The 14,251-nt window shown below is 32.5% G+C and overlaps 1 protein-coding gene and 1 pseudogene across 1 annotated transcript in view; both read right to left on the reverse strand.

Moving 5' to 3' along the window:
• The window catches only part of LOC131854026 (uncharacterized), a 121,671-nt gene that overhangs the window by 27,331 nt on the left and 80,089 nt on the right, over window positions 1-14,251 (reverse strand). The window lies entirely within an intron of this gene.
• LOC131854025 (uncharacterized) lies at window positions 3,713-7,129 on the reverse strand (annotated as a pseudogene).

Here is a 14,251-nt window from a genome sequence, read left to right on the forward strand (position 1 = left end):
GTCTAGATTTTTATATAGGCATCCGGCCTTGATGTGCAATGTTTGTAAAATTAGCTATTGTTTTAATTTCCACGCAATTAATTAGGTCGATTTCAGTTTAGTCACATTGTTTTTTGTATTGTTTATCCTGTACTTTTAGATCAGACTTCACGGTATAGTTAACATGTTTTAATGTTACAATCTACGTACATATAAGTTTATCTTATTACCTATATGTGAGAACTCAGTTTTTATTGTTTATTAATATAATCAGTTTGTAAATATTAGTTTTATCAATATACTAGACCCGTCCCGGCTTCGCACGAATGCATTACAAATCTTTGAATTTCTAGGCTTATTCTATACTATAACACCTGAATTATACATACATATAAACCTTCCTCTTGAATCACTCTATCTATTGCTGGAAATTGCATTAAAAACCGTTGCGTAATTTAAAAGATATAAGCTAACAGATAGCGGCGGGGCTTTATTTTATACTATGAAGAGATTACAAACGCAAAAGTTTACTAGGATGTACATTTGTTACTCTTCACATAACTACTGCACTGAGTGATCATATAAAATTTAGAATATAGGTACTTAGATCGTACCTAATTAATTAATATGTATTTTTACTCGCTATTCAGGTAGGCGACGTTACAAGTTACAATTAGGTGTTAATAAAAACTCCATAATCATCTACTATAATAGAACTATTTTCTATTATTTTATTATTACTATGGAAATCTTCTTCGCTTGCACGTAGATATATAATACATAATTTATTACATGTCTTATATATAACAAACATTATAGTTAGGCCATAAAGGATGGACAACCGGAGTTCGATGACTGTTGCATACCATGTTTCCATGACAGAGTTTCCACGATACGTCATAAAAGCAAAATTTATATCATTTTATTTTCGGTTCCGACTATAGATTGTGTCACGTTTGTGTACGGAAACTCTTGGGTTTTCTTTATATCGGTTAAAAAAATTCGTCATAAATTTTTTACCGCAATAAAAAAACTCTGTCAGTCAAAGAGTCCTTAAATATTTCCTGAACTTCATTAAATACAAATAGTAAAATATAAAGGAAACCTAGATTAAAAGTATAGTTGATATTGTAATTGTAAAAAAAAATTTTCTAATGTTACAATTCTGTATAAGAGGGATAAAGGATTATCCTCTAATATGATATACAAATACAAATCGCCAATTAAATATAAGAATTACAAACAAAATAAAAAAAATATGTATTAAAAACTACAATTCGGAATTCGGAATAATACAATTCTTAACACACTATCTATGTAAAATAGTTTCATTAAAAAAATATCGTGCCGTATCGTAAATAACATGGGAAACGCGTACGGTGTCGTTGCACTGACCCTACCTCGGCACCTGCTGACCTTGCATTAGCTCTATTCGCCAACAGCCCTATGTGTGTATGCTATAATAAAATCCCTTGATTCCTATGAAAGATAGTTTTGCATCTACTACTAGTTTACTCACGACCAATATTTGTGATAGGGTAGTCAGAGGTATTGTCCAATGTCGACGTATGGCAATACTGAACATTCATTGGGGTATATTGGAATCCAATACGGTAGAGATGAGTCTACCGTTATTTCTGGGATTATTTATTAGACATGCATTTGGGTATATTTAAATTCAATTTGGAAGGGATGAGTCTACCTTTGGAATTAATAATTATCGGTGTCTCCATCACCGGATACTAAATATAAATTGACATACAAAATTTTACCCCGTCCACCATATCAATCAAATTAAATCAAAATATCTTTATTCATGTAGGTCTATTACAGACTTATGATATGTTAAATCTACCATCAGTTCGGAATGCTTTTGAGATGAGAAGAACTGACAAGAAACTCAGCTCGTAGTACAGATTCATTTTAAATTCAAATTTGGGAGAATAGAGTAACCACAAGCATATGCTATAGCAGTTTAGTCTACATTCAAACTCTTGACCTATTGGGTCCAAGTCATAATAAATCTTAGGTCACAACCCTCTCACGCTTTAGTGTACTAATAATAGTAAATCTTGAACATTATGCTAATAAAATTACATTGTAATACGTTTAGCATGATTGGATAGCACAACGTCATATAGTAACCAGATGGGTCGCTGTGGGTGTGTAATTTAGTCTAATGAAGATATTTAAGTGAAAACCAATATGCCTATAGAATGAGGCACCTTACCTGACCTTACTTGCCTTATTTGACCTAACATAGTGCATACATACACTTTACTTCGATTCAATAATGCCTATTAATCCTAATTAACTATGGAACTGTTTTGACTTTATCTTTATCTATTTGTCAAGATATTTTCAGATGACAGAAAGTACAAAATACTACTAATTGAAATTAAGTCCCTATAAACTTTTTATTATATTTAAAGGGGTTTTAGTTATTTTAAGACTAAGGTCCTATTAAGTACCGAACCTACTATAACAAACCCAAACACACTACTAAAGCAATAAAGTTTTTAGAACCTCTTGCATTTTTCCTCTATCCAAAAGGTTATCAAGAAGAGATAGTTGAGCGATAAGGCCGCCATTTATTACTTAATTATATTCCATAATATAAGTATCTGATAACAATAAAAAACTAAAAGTAAAAGACTTCATTAGTACCACATAATACACAAGTAATTTGATAACATCTTACCTAAGGTCAAGTAAATATACTCATAATTACTTTATGAGGGGTCTAATGTAATCAACAGGTCATCTATCAAATACTCAGTAACTTAACCTTCAGTATTGGGAACCATAGAAGTAGAGCTTTAAGGTCATACGCCCTTTATATTCTTAATAACAAAGCTTTGTTTTCGTGATTTACCAACAACCGCCGCGGGTCTTCGTGAGGAACCTTCTCTGTTACAAATACAGTTATGATCAAATTTGGTAATGTGAAACAATATCTGATACATCATATAATATATAATCAATGTTGTGAACGAAGGACTGTATATATATGGGGCTGGTAAATATAATTATGCAAACACGGGTTTTAGGAAGCAATAATATAATATTATGTACAAAAGTATAATAATAATTAACAGAACAAGAATGACAATGACAATATATATTTTTCTATATAAAATAATAGACAAAATACATAAATAATATACAAAGAGGTGCGTCGTGCACATAGTCTAAAGATAAAAAAAAAACAAGAGTCTTCAATTTAGTGAACTAAACTAAATTCAGCTTTCATACTGGAACAATGACAAAACAATAATACTAAAAGAAAATTAAATGAATCTGGGTAATTCATTATACATAAAGAAAAATTATATGAAGTACGAACTATGACATCACTATCGGCACTAACTTATTTAAAGAACGTTTTAGTGTTTCTTCAACTGCTTGAACATCCTTGTTTGAACATCAGCCAATTCTTCAGAGAAAAAGTAACCACACGTCATCGGGCCATCTACCTCGGGGAAAGTTTCCATCGGCTATTATAAGAATGTCTCCAATAGTGGTAGTTCAATCTGAGTTTGAGTTTGAATGACCCATCAACTCCAAATCTTAAGCATACTGTATCCTCCAGTTACCGTGTGAAATGAAATCGCAATCTCAGTCGGACTGACAAAAAAAACTCCTTCAAAAAAGTGCATGGACAAGAATCTTTCAGCTAATGTAATGATCTCTACCTTTGGAGTTCCTTATCGCTCTCTCACCTTCATAACTCGGAGAACCATCTGTATGTACTAATATGTTCTCTATCTAAAACAAGAGGAAACTTGACTTCGTCGCTGACATCTAAGACAAATACCATACGAGCAGTGTAGTTTGTCAGGACCATTCTGTGGAGATAATACAGTTAACTTTGAGGTTTATGAAGCCAGTGGTCAGCAACACAAGCAATCTTATTACTAAAAGCATCTTCTTGAATATTGAATATGACGTCTATCTCAAATATATTTAAATCTTCAACCATCAGGGTATTTCAAATATAAGACGTTAACGCGCGAAGCTAGTGCCGTTACATTAATAAAAATATCTATAAACAACAGAAAATACAATAATTTAATTTAATTAATTTAGATATATCAAGTATTTTAAAAGTATAAATTGTAAACATAAACTACGCAGTCGCAATATAAAAAAATCAATTTATACGCAATTGCGGTTATAATTAATGTTGTAAACTATCAACTAAAATGTTCTGGCACAGATGAGTGACAAATGTAAATGTGAAAAATTGATGAACGTTGGCATTAATGCAGCTATGTACTTTAATTTTAGTTCAAATAGTTCTATTAAAGTAATGAAGATAAGTAGTGTCAGTCAATAAACTCGTCCCTGGGAGTCATAATAAACCAAGTGCATGTACTGGTGCGCTAACTACTTCTACATGAAACTCATCTAATGATTGATTAAAGCACAAATACTTTGATATCAGTGACAGCACGCTTGGTTCATCAAATATCTCAAAATTAACCTCCCAATATGTATGAATAACAGCTAGTAAACGAGTAAATCTCTCAACAGACTCTATACCTACTCGTAATGTAGTTGTCTATATAATGATCATGAAAGATGACGTGTGTGACTCTAGGAAACTGATAACGAGATTTATTATTAATTAACAAATCCGTGAACGGACTCGATGCAGCGCCATATATCTTTGAAGACATAAGATATGTTTTCAATGATTCTTTAGAACTGTCTCTCCAAGTAAAACGTTGCGCATCACAATATGTGTTGCGGATTTTAACCTGAGGATATATTGCTTTAATGTCATCGTTAATTATGACACTCTCCTCGTGAAAACAATTTACAATATTAAGAGAAGATTTCAATAGGTCCGGTTTACTCAAAGGTAACCTATTTGAACTAACTCCTAATTTGGCTACCACATCATTGACAACTCGTAAGTTATCACTACATAAATCGTAATCACATACATTATTTACAAAATGAACAGTATTTGTTCTATTCTGAACAAATCCGAAAAGAACCCACCCTAGTACCGTAAGAATGGCAACAGGTTGAGAACTAGATCCCTGTCTTACTGCCATGGGAACAGACAAATTCCAATTATCTATACCGATTATAATGGTAGGTTTGGCATTATAACATAATTCGTCAGCTATATCTAACAAATATGGAAACGCAAGAACATCACTCTTATTGACATTTCGATTCGCCAGTCCGAGGTTAGTAATAGATCTAGCTTGTTTGATGACAAAGGAATCAGCAGATCTCTTTCCTTTTATTTGAAAGTCAACATACTCGACTTACTGTTTTGATAAGCCACCAACACACTGCAGTTCAATTTGTTCTACTGTACCCGTTACTCCAATCTGAGAGGTAATTTCTGAGTCAATGAAGGTAGCCGTGGACCCGTCATCCAGTAACGCGAAAGTATCAACAGAACCCGCGGGACCAGATACTGTGACAGCGACAACCTTTAGTAATGGCTTACAAGAAGTAGTGGTACTAACAGAAGATGTCTGTGATACCAATTCCGACGGAGACTGCTCTGCATTATCATTACCTGCATGTGACATTGGCCGACTTGACTCTTCAGATACCTGTATATTAGCTGCTGAATTAATAAAATTTGGTGAAACAACTTGTGATGTTTATGTGTGCAACCGGCTTTATTAAGTCCTTTAGTACCTCTTTTTATAATTTATTTTCTTTAACGAAATGCCATTTATTATGAACTGTCAATGCCAAAAACTTATTACAATTGACTAATGCGTGAAATCCTTTACAATATGTACAAATTTGTTTTGATGAATTTTTTAATGAATTTTCAGCCGTTGTAAGAGATGTTTCAATACAGGAACCCGTCTCGAATATATGACGACTGCTCCAGCAAATCATACACTTCCGCGGCATTCACACGTTCTGGTTTTTTATGCCTGTCAATATTGGAAGTTGTGTTAAAACTGAAGTAATCCGTGACACCAAATTTAGCCTGAATCTCAACCTCACGACATAAAAATTCAGCGAGCATTTCTAGCTTGTTTTGACCACTATATTCATGAGAAATAGCAAAATCATACCATCTACTTTTTAACACAATAGGTAGTTTTAATAATAATATATTAAATAATTCAGGTGATTTTATATAGTCACCGCCATCTAATAAGCGTAGAGTTCTACACAATTACGAACTTTACTAGCAAATGTTGCTAGATCTTTATCGTTACCTAACCTCGGCAACGATCTCACTGAATAAAGTTCTTGTAATATAATTAAATCTGGTCGTCCAAATCGAACCTCGAGCGCACGCATGACAATATTTGGGTCTCGGGCAGTCACTAAGAGCTTGTCAACAGACTCTCGCGCGATACCTCGTAATGCGTAGCTCAGACGAGCTAAGTTCTCTGTTGGTGAATAACCAGACTGTGTGTCCTGAAACACACGTTTAAAAGAAAGCCATTCCGTAGGGGACTTTCCATCATAATGAGGAAGTTTTATATTAATCCCTTTCGGAGCGGTAATTTTATCTGTCAACTTATCTACTGCCGATACTAAGGCAGCGATCGGTTCAACTAAGGTGACAGTAGGGGGATGTGTGTTTACCGTAGGAATTTGCGGATTATTAAGAAATTGAGACGAAATAGGATAATTATTGTTATCTAACCATTTGTCCACAACTTCCGAGCAGCTACGATGAACACTAGCACGACTACCAGATCGGCTGCCCCGGGACCTGATTGCTTCAATTTCTGCTTCGTATTCCTTCCTCGCCGCCTCCAACTTAGCACGACGAGCTTCTGCCGCCTCCATTTCAATTTGTGCAAGGCGGTGTGCATGCTGTGTTTGAGCTGCAAGTTTTTTAGCACGTACCGTGGCAGATGAGCGGCTGCAGGCCGATGTACTGTGAGTACTAACCGCGATCGGTGGTACGGTCGACACCAGCGCCGTGGCGCGGGCATCAGATTGCGTTTCCTCTGCCGGTAATGACAATGACAACGCTTTTGCCGTACGAGGGATTGCCGATCCTAGTTTACGACCCGACCGTGTTTCCATATTTATAAAATTGTGAATTTAAAATTTAGAAATTTGTTAATAAATTATGGGAGAAGGACCAAAAATGTGAACGAAGGACTGTATATATATGGGGCTGGTAAATATAATTATGCAAACACGGGTTTTAGGAAGCAATAATATAATATTATGTACAAAAGTATAATAATAATTAACAGAACAAGAATGACAATGACAATATATATTTTTCTATATAAAATAATAGACAAAATACATAAATAATATACAAAGAGGTGCGTCGTGCACAAATGTAGATAATATAGAAATAGTTTTTTATAGCGTACAGTTCTAATATATAAAAAGTGTAGATATTATTTACAATAAAGCAAGCATTACAGCTTACAAATTTATATTCAATTAAATATTCAAAATTACGTAATAAAATGTAGATATAGATACTACAATATCAAATTTTACGTCACTATTCTACTGGAATCATAAACTGTTAATCTAGGCAAGACATCTTTCTTAAGTTAATGCTTTTACATTATTTGCTTACAAAAAATAACGTTCACAAATAACTAACTAAATCTATGCATAGCTTGTTATCTGCGTTAACCATTTATGGAATAAAAACTTTAATTAAACGGTAAAGTCGGTTCGTTTAACACGTCTAAATTATAAAATTCTATGTAAAGTTGTACTAAATGTAGGTTATTTCATAATACCTGTTACACCGAGGATCAAATACAAAAAATATAATGAACCTATATAGTTCTTTATCTAAATGACGGTGAATACTTTTAACGTATCGTAAACCTTACACAGCATTTTTTACGTTATGTTTTTACACCGAAGGGGTTTCTTATCTTAGATGTTACAAAATGTCTTGTATTGTTAGTTTTACTTATTATTATTGTGGGATGTAAAATCTTAAAGGTTTCCAACTTTGAAGAGGTTTTAACTTCATTGTTTGTCAGGAGTGGTGCAAGAGAGTGCAAGATACTATTGTCTTCTTATTTTATGGTGGTATCTTTGTAATATTATTGCTATTGTGTTTTTCGTTTACTTGCTTGAGATTTTCGTTTTATAATAAACAGATATTATACAGAATTGGATCCGTTTCTAATTTTGTAAGGTTCGGATTAAATGTCACGCTCAAATTATGAATAGTTGCGATTTCTACGGCTGGCCTTTGCTCATATTTAACACTTGTTTATCTTTTAACGAGAGTGGACAGTAAGCAAACAGCAGCCTTGATGGAAAATGCGATCTCCCCACTAAACAAGAATAACGTCACGAGATACGAACATCAATTCATACCCCACATCCATTTTTGTGGATAAATATGCTATGTCGTTACAGCCTAAAATGGTAGTATTCAAACCATTTATAAAGTTAAAACATAAATCTGTTACTTTCATATATTCTTTTTCCTTGATCTCAAAATATCAGCACGTATCCCCATCACTATAACTCCTATAAGTTCGCTTCTACAGCGGAAACCTTGATAGATTTATTGGACCAATTTTTGCGTGCTGGATTAAAGCCAAAAATAATAAACATGCTCAATGTCGATACGAAAGAGTGATAGGAAATCGACGTAAACCTAACCTAAACACTACTAGCTGTCAAAGTGATAAAAACAGAAGAAATAATGAAAAATTGAGACAAGAAAATGCCGTTGTTAGGACTACAATGGACCATGAAATCACGATTTCCTGTCACTACTAAGTAGCTGTAAGAATTTTAAACTGTTCCTATGCTACTATGTTTTGGTAGCATAAGAACAGTATTTGACCTGTCTCTAAATAGTTGTAGACCTACAGTAGCTATAATAGAAATAGCAAACAAGTTGATGACCCCTATCATGAAAGTGGTAACAATTGCCTATACAAATGAACAATACCAGATATTACAGATTCTCGTAGTATATGTCATGTGTTGGCAATACGGTACACTAAGGACCAAATTGCTGTGCCCATATACTTTGTAATTCCACCGTAATATTCTCACCCTTCATATCAGAATATAGCTTTCAAATGATGCTCTGGCAACAGCCGCAAGTGAAAAAAGTTATCTATCTATCACTAGATGGAAAAGGTCACTGCACACCTGATAGTAAGCGGTAACCGTCGCCTATATTCATGAATAGCATTAAGGACATCACGTTATCATGTTACACCAGTAACTCATGCATTGACATTGCAGAGGATAGGAGTTCGCCTATATTGTGATATCAATACTTAATTTAAACACATCTTATGAAGCCAGCTGGTTAACAGCTAAAATTGTTGAAACTAGAGTCTGAGGTACTCACGGAAATGACTTTTTACTCTCTACCTCTGGCAAATGTTGATCACATATTATATTGCCGCGAATTAAAGTAAGTACGAAGTTACTTTAGTTCTCTGTAATGTCCAGATTGGTGACATATATCAACTCTGTTACCACATGGACTGCATAGTGTATAAGTATGTATGTACATACTAAATCAAGTAGTTAGATACATGATTATTCCAACCTTGTCAGCGTCCTACATAGAGGTGTTAACCATAGAGCACCAAGCTCACTTAACGCACGTGCATCACTAAACGTTCTCCAAACAAGTACACACGCAGTTATGAAACCATTGTTTAGATTTAGGGTTTATTATATCCATGGTTATGGTGTTATTTAGGGCAGAAAATTATCAAGCTAAAGATTAGACGAAACTAGGTTATTGACATATGCGTAATTTTTGTTTTGGAAGTTTCCTCTTTTGAAGACTTACTCATAAGATATAAAATATCAAAATCTTAGTAGTTCTAAATAATTAACTCGCATTTTAGAAAACATCGTGGCATAATGTTGCGTATTAGAATTTGGCCGACACCGAAGAAGGAACTGTGTTTCCATTAATGTTAGACTGATAATTCGAGAGACTAATATATCCAGCGAAATGTTGCAGTCTTCTTCTGACTATCCCTTTTCGGATTATAATCATGATGGATATAAACAAGCAATTTGTCTGATTATTATTTTTTTACTGCTAAAATTACTAATTACACTATAAATATGACTAATATACCACTAATAGTGCACTAAAAATTCAAGATAGACCACAGATTAAAGGGGAATCTTCATAAATCTTAAAATATATACTATATATTAATGTAGAATATATGTACCAAATATTACTTAAATATGTGCTAGGAAACGATCGACAAATACGTAATGTATAACAGAAACTGTACAAGCTTTCACATTTATACATATATAAGATTTGTTATCACTAGTATGTCTGTCTATAAACTACTACACTTTAGAAGCCGTAAATCAAAATAAACATAATGTCAAATCACATCCGATTGTCCCAGGTTCAAGTCCGTCGAAGCCGGAAACAGTGATCGTACCTGCTACTTCCTGGTCATTCTGATGTTTTATGGCCCTTTATGGCCTTTGTTGGGAGATTGAAATGGTCAAATGTATGTGAATACTGACTTAAAGTTATTATAGTGGTGGGTTAGGCAAATGTTTATTGTAAAACTAAGAGTAGACCAATAAACAGCTGTTTTGTGGAATATACGGTATTAGTGACTTATTTCTTTAACACATAATGAGGCATACAATCCTAATTCTTAGGCTACCATAATGGTAAACCATTACGGTAGCCTAAGAACACCTGACACATCAGTAGAGTCACGTGTGCGTTGCCGACTCTTAAGGAACCTTAGCTATGGTTTTTATAGAAAAATGCTAGTGATTACTATGTTTATACCACAACGAGGCAAATAAGCATACTTCCCATCTGTTGATAAACCTTTACGGTAGCCCATAGACGACTAAAACGCCAAAAGTATTACGCAAAATGTGTCTATAAGGTGTCTGTTTCGAATCAAAATTTATAAATCGGTCTTAAGTTGGGTGCCAATACCATATCAAACGGTTCCGAGGGACATATGCACATTTTTTATTCAATTAACATTAACTAATTAATAATTACAAGTAATATATATGGTATGAATTAATATATATATATAGTACTTAATGAAATTCTAAAATGTAAAACAAAAAAATCTTTTAGATCATGACTTTATGTCCTCTAAACTGGGAAATATTCAGTTTAATCTGATGTTATATATCCTATAACCGGCGTACGATCAAAGCACTTCGAACGGCAGTCCATATTAAATTGAAATCCTTTTTGCTTCGTCGTAATCAGGTAATGAAAATTACATTTATTATCTCATAATATCTTCAAATTAAGCTTTTGAAGATAAGCAAAGACTTGTTACTTTAACCTCATCAAATTGATCAAAAGAAAAAGAATTATTATAATTGCTATAACTGGGACATTGATTAATGCGATCGCATCAGGTGTGAGTTCGATGCCCGATTCGAGTAGCCCTTGAACTGATAGCATTGATAATGCTTATATGAGTTGTTTCTGTCCATATAATTATATACTGCAGTCTTATAATATTATCGCAGATAAGTTAGCTTATTTATTAACATTCGAACTAAAGATTTTCACTAATATTGTTGTGTTCTTTTCTCGTAAACTAACGACCCCCTTAGGCTATGCACAGGTGCAGCAAATATGACGGAAGTTATATAACTTATACATATGAACCTTACGAAAAATTATCACGAAATGATAACACAAGTCATATCAAAATCCGTTGCGTGGTTTAAAAGAAGCAAGCAGAGACACAGATAACATTTGCAGATTAAACTAATCTAAAATTTTGATGTTTTGTCACCATTTTTCAAAGGAAAATATAGTTTGAAATAAAGGGGAAACTACATTTCAATAAGTTTTAGCTATTAAAATGTTTTTTCCTCTTTTTTAGGTTACTAAAACTTTTATGATTTTATGACTAAGAGGATTAGTCTTTTATGTAGTCTTTAGTGTTTTATATTTGTATAGTAGTGTCCCGCCCCGGCTTCTCCTGTGTGCATTACGCCTTAACCTACAAATACCATCATAACTTTATTAATTTTGCATATATTAACATAATATAAAGCAGTGTCATGTTGTATGTAAGGTACTTATGTGAAGTGGTTCCGTAGCCTAATTTCCTTTAACAAAATCCTCACCGACTTTCTTTAAATTATAATATTAGTATAGACATTACCACTTTGGTTGTTGCTCTTCTTAAAATACTTCCACTTAGATTATCAGTAATACATAAGTACTAATAATACTAAATCCTTTCAAACACATACAGAATACATGTATTTTAAAAAGTTGTTCAAGAATACTCGTGTAGTACATTATTAAAAATTATAGCTCTTGATATCAGATCATCGTCCCAAAGTGTCGTTTATAAAACACCTTGCAGTATAATGATAAAATATATATTCAACACACGTACGATCAGATCGCTTAATACACATAGACTACTGTTTATAAATTATTTAAACAAAATTGAACCTTCTTGAAAAGAACATAATGTTCAAAATTCAACATTTTTATACTCAATCTCTTATAAAAGCCAGTTATAAGAAAACCAATCTTAGCATTTTAAAATTAAGAACTTCGTTACTGTGTACTCATGTCAGTTACTCCAAGAAAGAAGAAACACAAAGAAAATTAAGTTCTATTGTGTTGAATTAAAAGATATTTTAACAATGGTCTATATTTTTAATACAGTTCTGTATCATGTGAACAATGCCCATACAATTTTATATTTTTAATGGAACTGCATCTTGACACAGATGCCTTTTTATTTCGTTTTTAACAAAAGATTTCGATGCTATCAAGGAAATCTGACAATTCAAAATTATGGTTACGTTGCTTAACAATACGCTCTCCTTTTTATAATCTGTTGTGTATTAATGTTTTTTCTTAATTTTAACGAATAAGATATTGCAAAAAATAAGTATTGAAATTGACAAAATATCTGGAATGAATGCAAAATTGTCGGAGGTGGACGGAGGTCGAGGTCTAGTTAGGAACAACGCTTCCATTTTTGAATATTCGCCTCACTTTTTTTTTCCTTATAATACAAAAAATTCACTCATGAATATATTCCATATTCAAAAACATTTGCGTCTATTAGCTGTCTAGTTGTAGTTCTTTTGTCCAGTATTATTTATTATTTAAAAACAAACAAAAAAAAACAGAAACATAAAACAACATACCCATTTGCCCCTCAGTCGCCGCGTAGTCCGGAATTTTAAAGCCGTGCACACAATTGTCATAGAAAATCATTTGACACTCTCATTGTTCACTTTTCATATACTTTCACTCATTTCCCAAAACAATAGACCGTTAACCTTTAAAGAAAAAAAAAATAAACTAATTAGTAATGTACATGTATACATGTATACTATGAATACACGTTACTTGTAACATAAAAATAAACGCAGTGAAAGTGGTTTGTTTAACCTTTGAAGACGATGTGTAAAGATTTTATTATGTGTGTTTGTTTGTGCAACGGTTAGCCAAACGCACTTAGCGACCCTTTAACTATAACTGGAAATATTCGTGTTGAGAAACCGACTAAATACAAACAATCAATTTTTTGTTTCATAATTGATCATTTGAGTCACTTATCACTGATATTTACGATATGTTATCATATACTTATTTATTCTTTGTTATATTGTTAATAAATTATATAATTATTCTTAGTATAATGACAAAATCTATGTCAATTTTTGTATTTATAACATATACCTTATTGCCTTCTGTAATAAATACTTATTATTAAATATAATTGCCTACTTACATTGTAATATATTTACGCCTTTATAAAGTGGCAGGAGATAAATTTTATTTACAGTTTACAATTACGTTTAACCTATTTTTTGTATAAGTACAATATATATATACTATAATTAAATTGCTAGAAATAAATAATGATATAATATAAAAGTCTATTTCATGAAATAAAAATACGAATTCAAAAACGTCTGTCTTGAAACATTGCAATAAAATACTGATTTACAGCATTATAACTGATGATTATTTAATGATTGACCGCATTTTTACGACGTTTAAAGCGATTAAAAGGGTAACTTCTAAAATAAAAACCTCTAAACTTAGATTGATACAATAATAAAATAGGCTAAAATGTTCATTGGAAAGGATTACGAGTTTAAAAATTAATTTCCAAACAAGGCATATATTTATGTATCACTAAGTTTAAAAAATCAATTATTATTGAACTCCTACGAAATTACTGATTAATTATTATGATTTTTTTTATATAAATTTGCTACAGTATGACTAGGGCCATCCAGAAATAATGTATATGCAAAACAAGATTTGCCGGGTCGGCTAGTAAAA

Source organism: Achroia grisella, unplaced genomic scaffold, assembly GCF_030625045.1.
Source record: "Achroia grisella isolate CSIRO2021 unplaced genomic scaffold, CSIRO_AGI_Agris_v1 utg918, whole genome shotgun sequence".
Lineage (NCBI taxonomy): Eukaryota > Metazoa > Arthropoda > Insecta > Lepidoptera > Pyralidae > Achroia > Achroia grisella.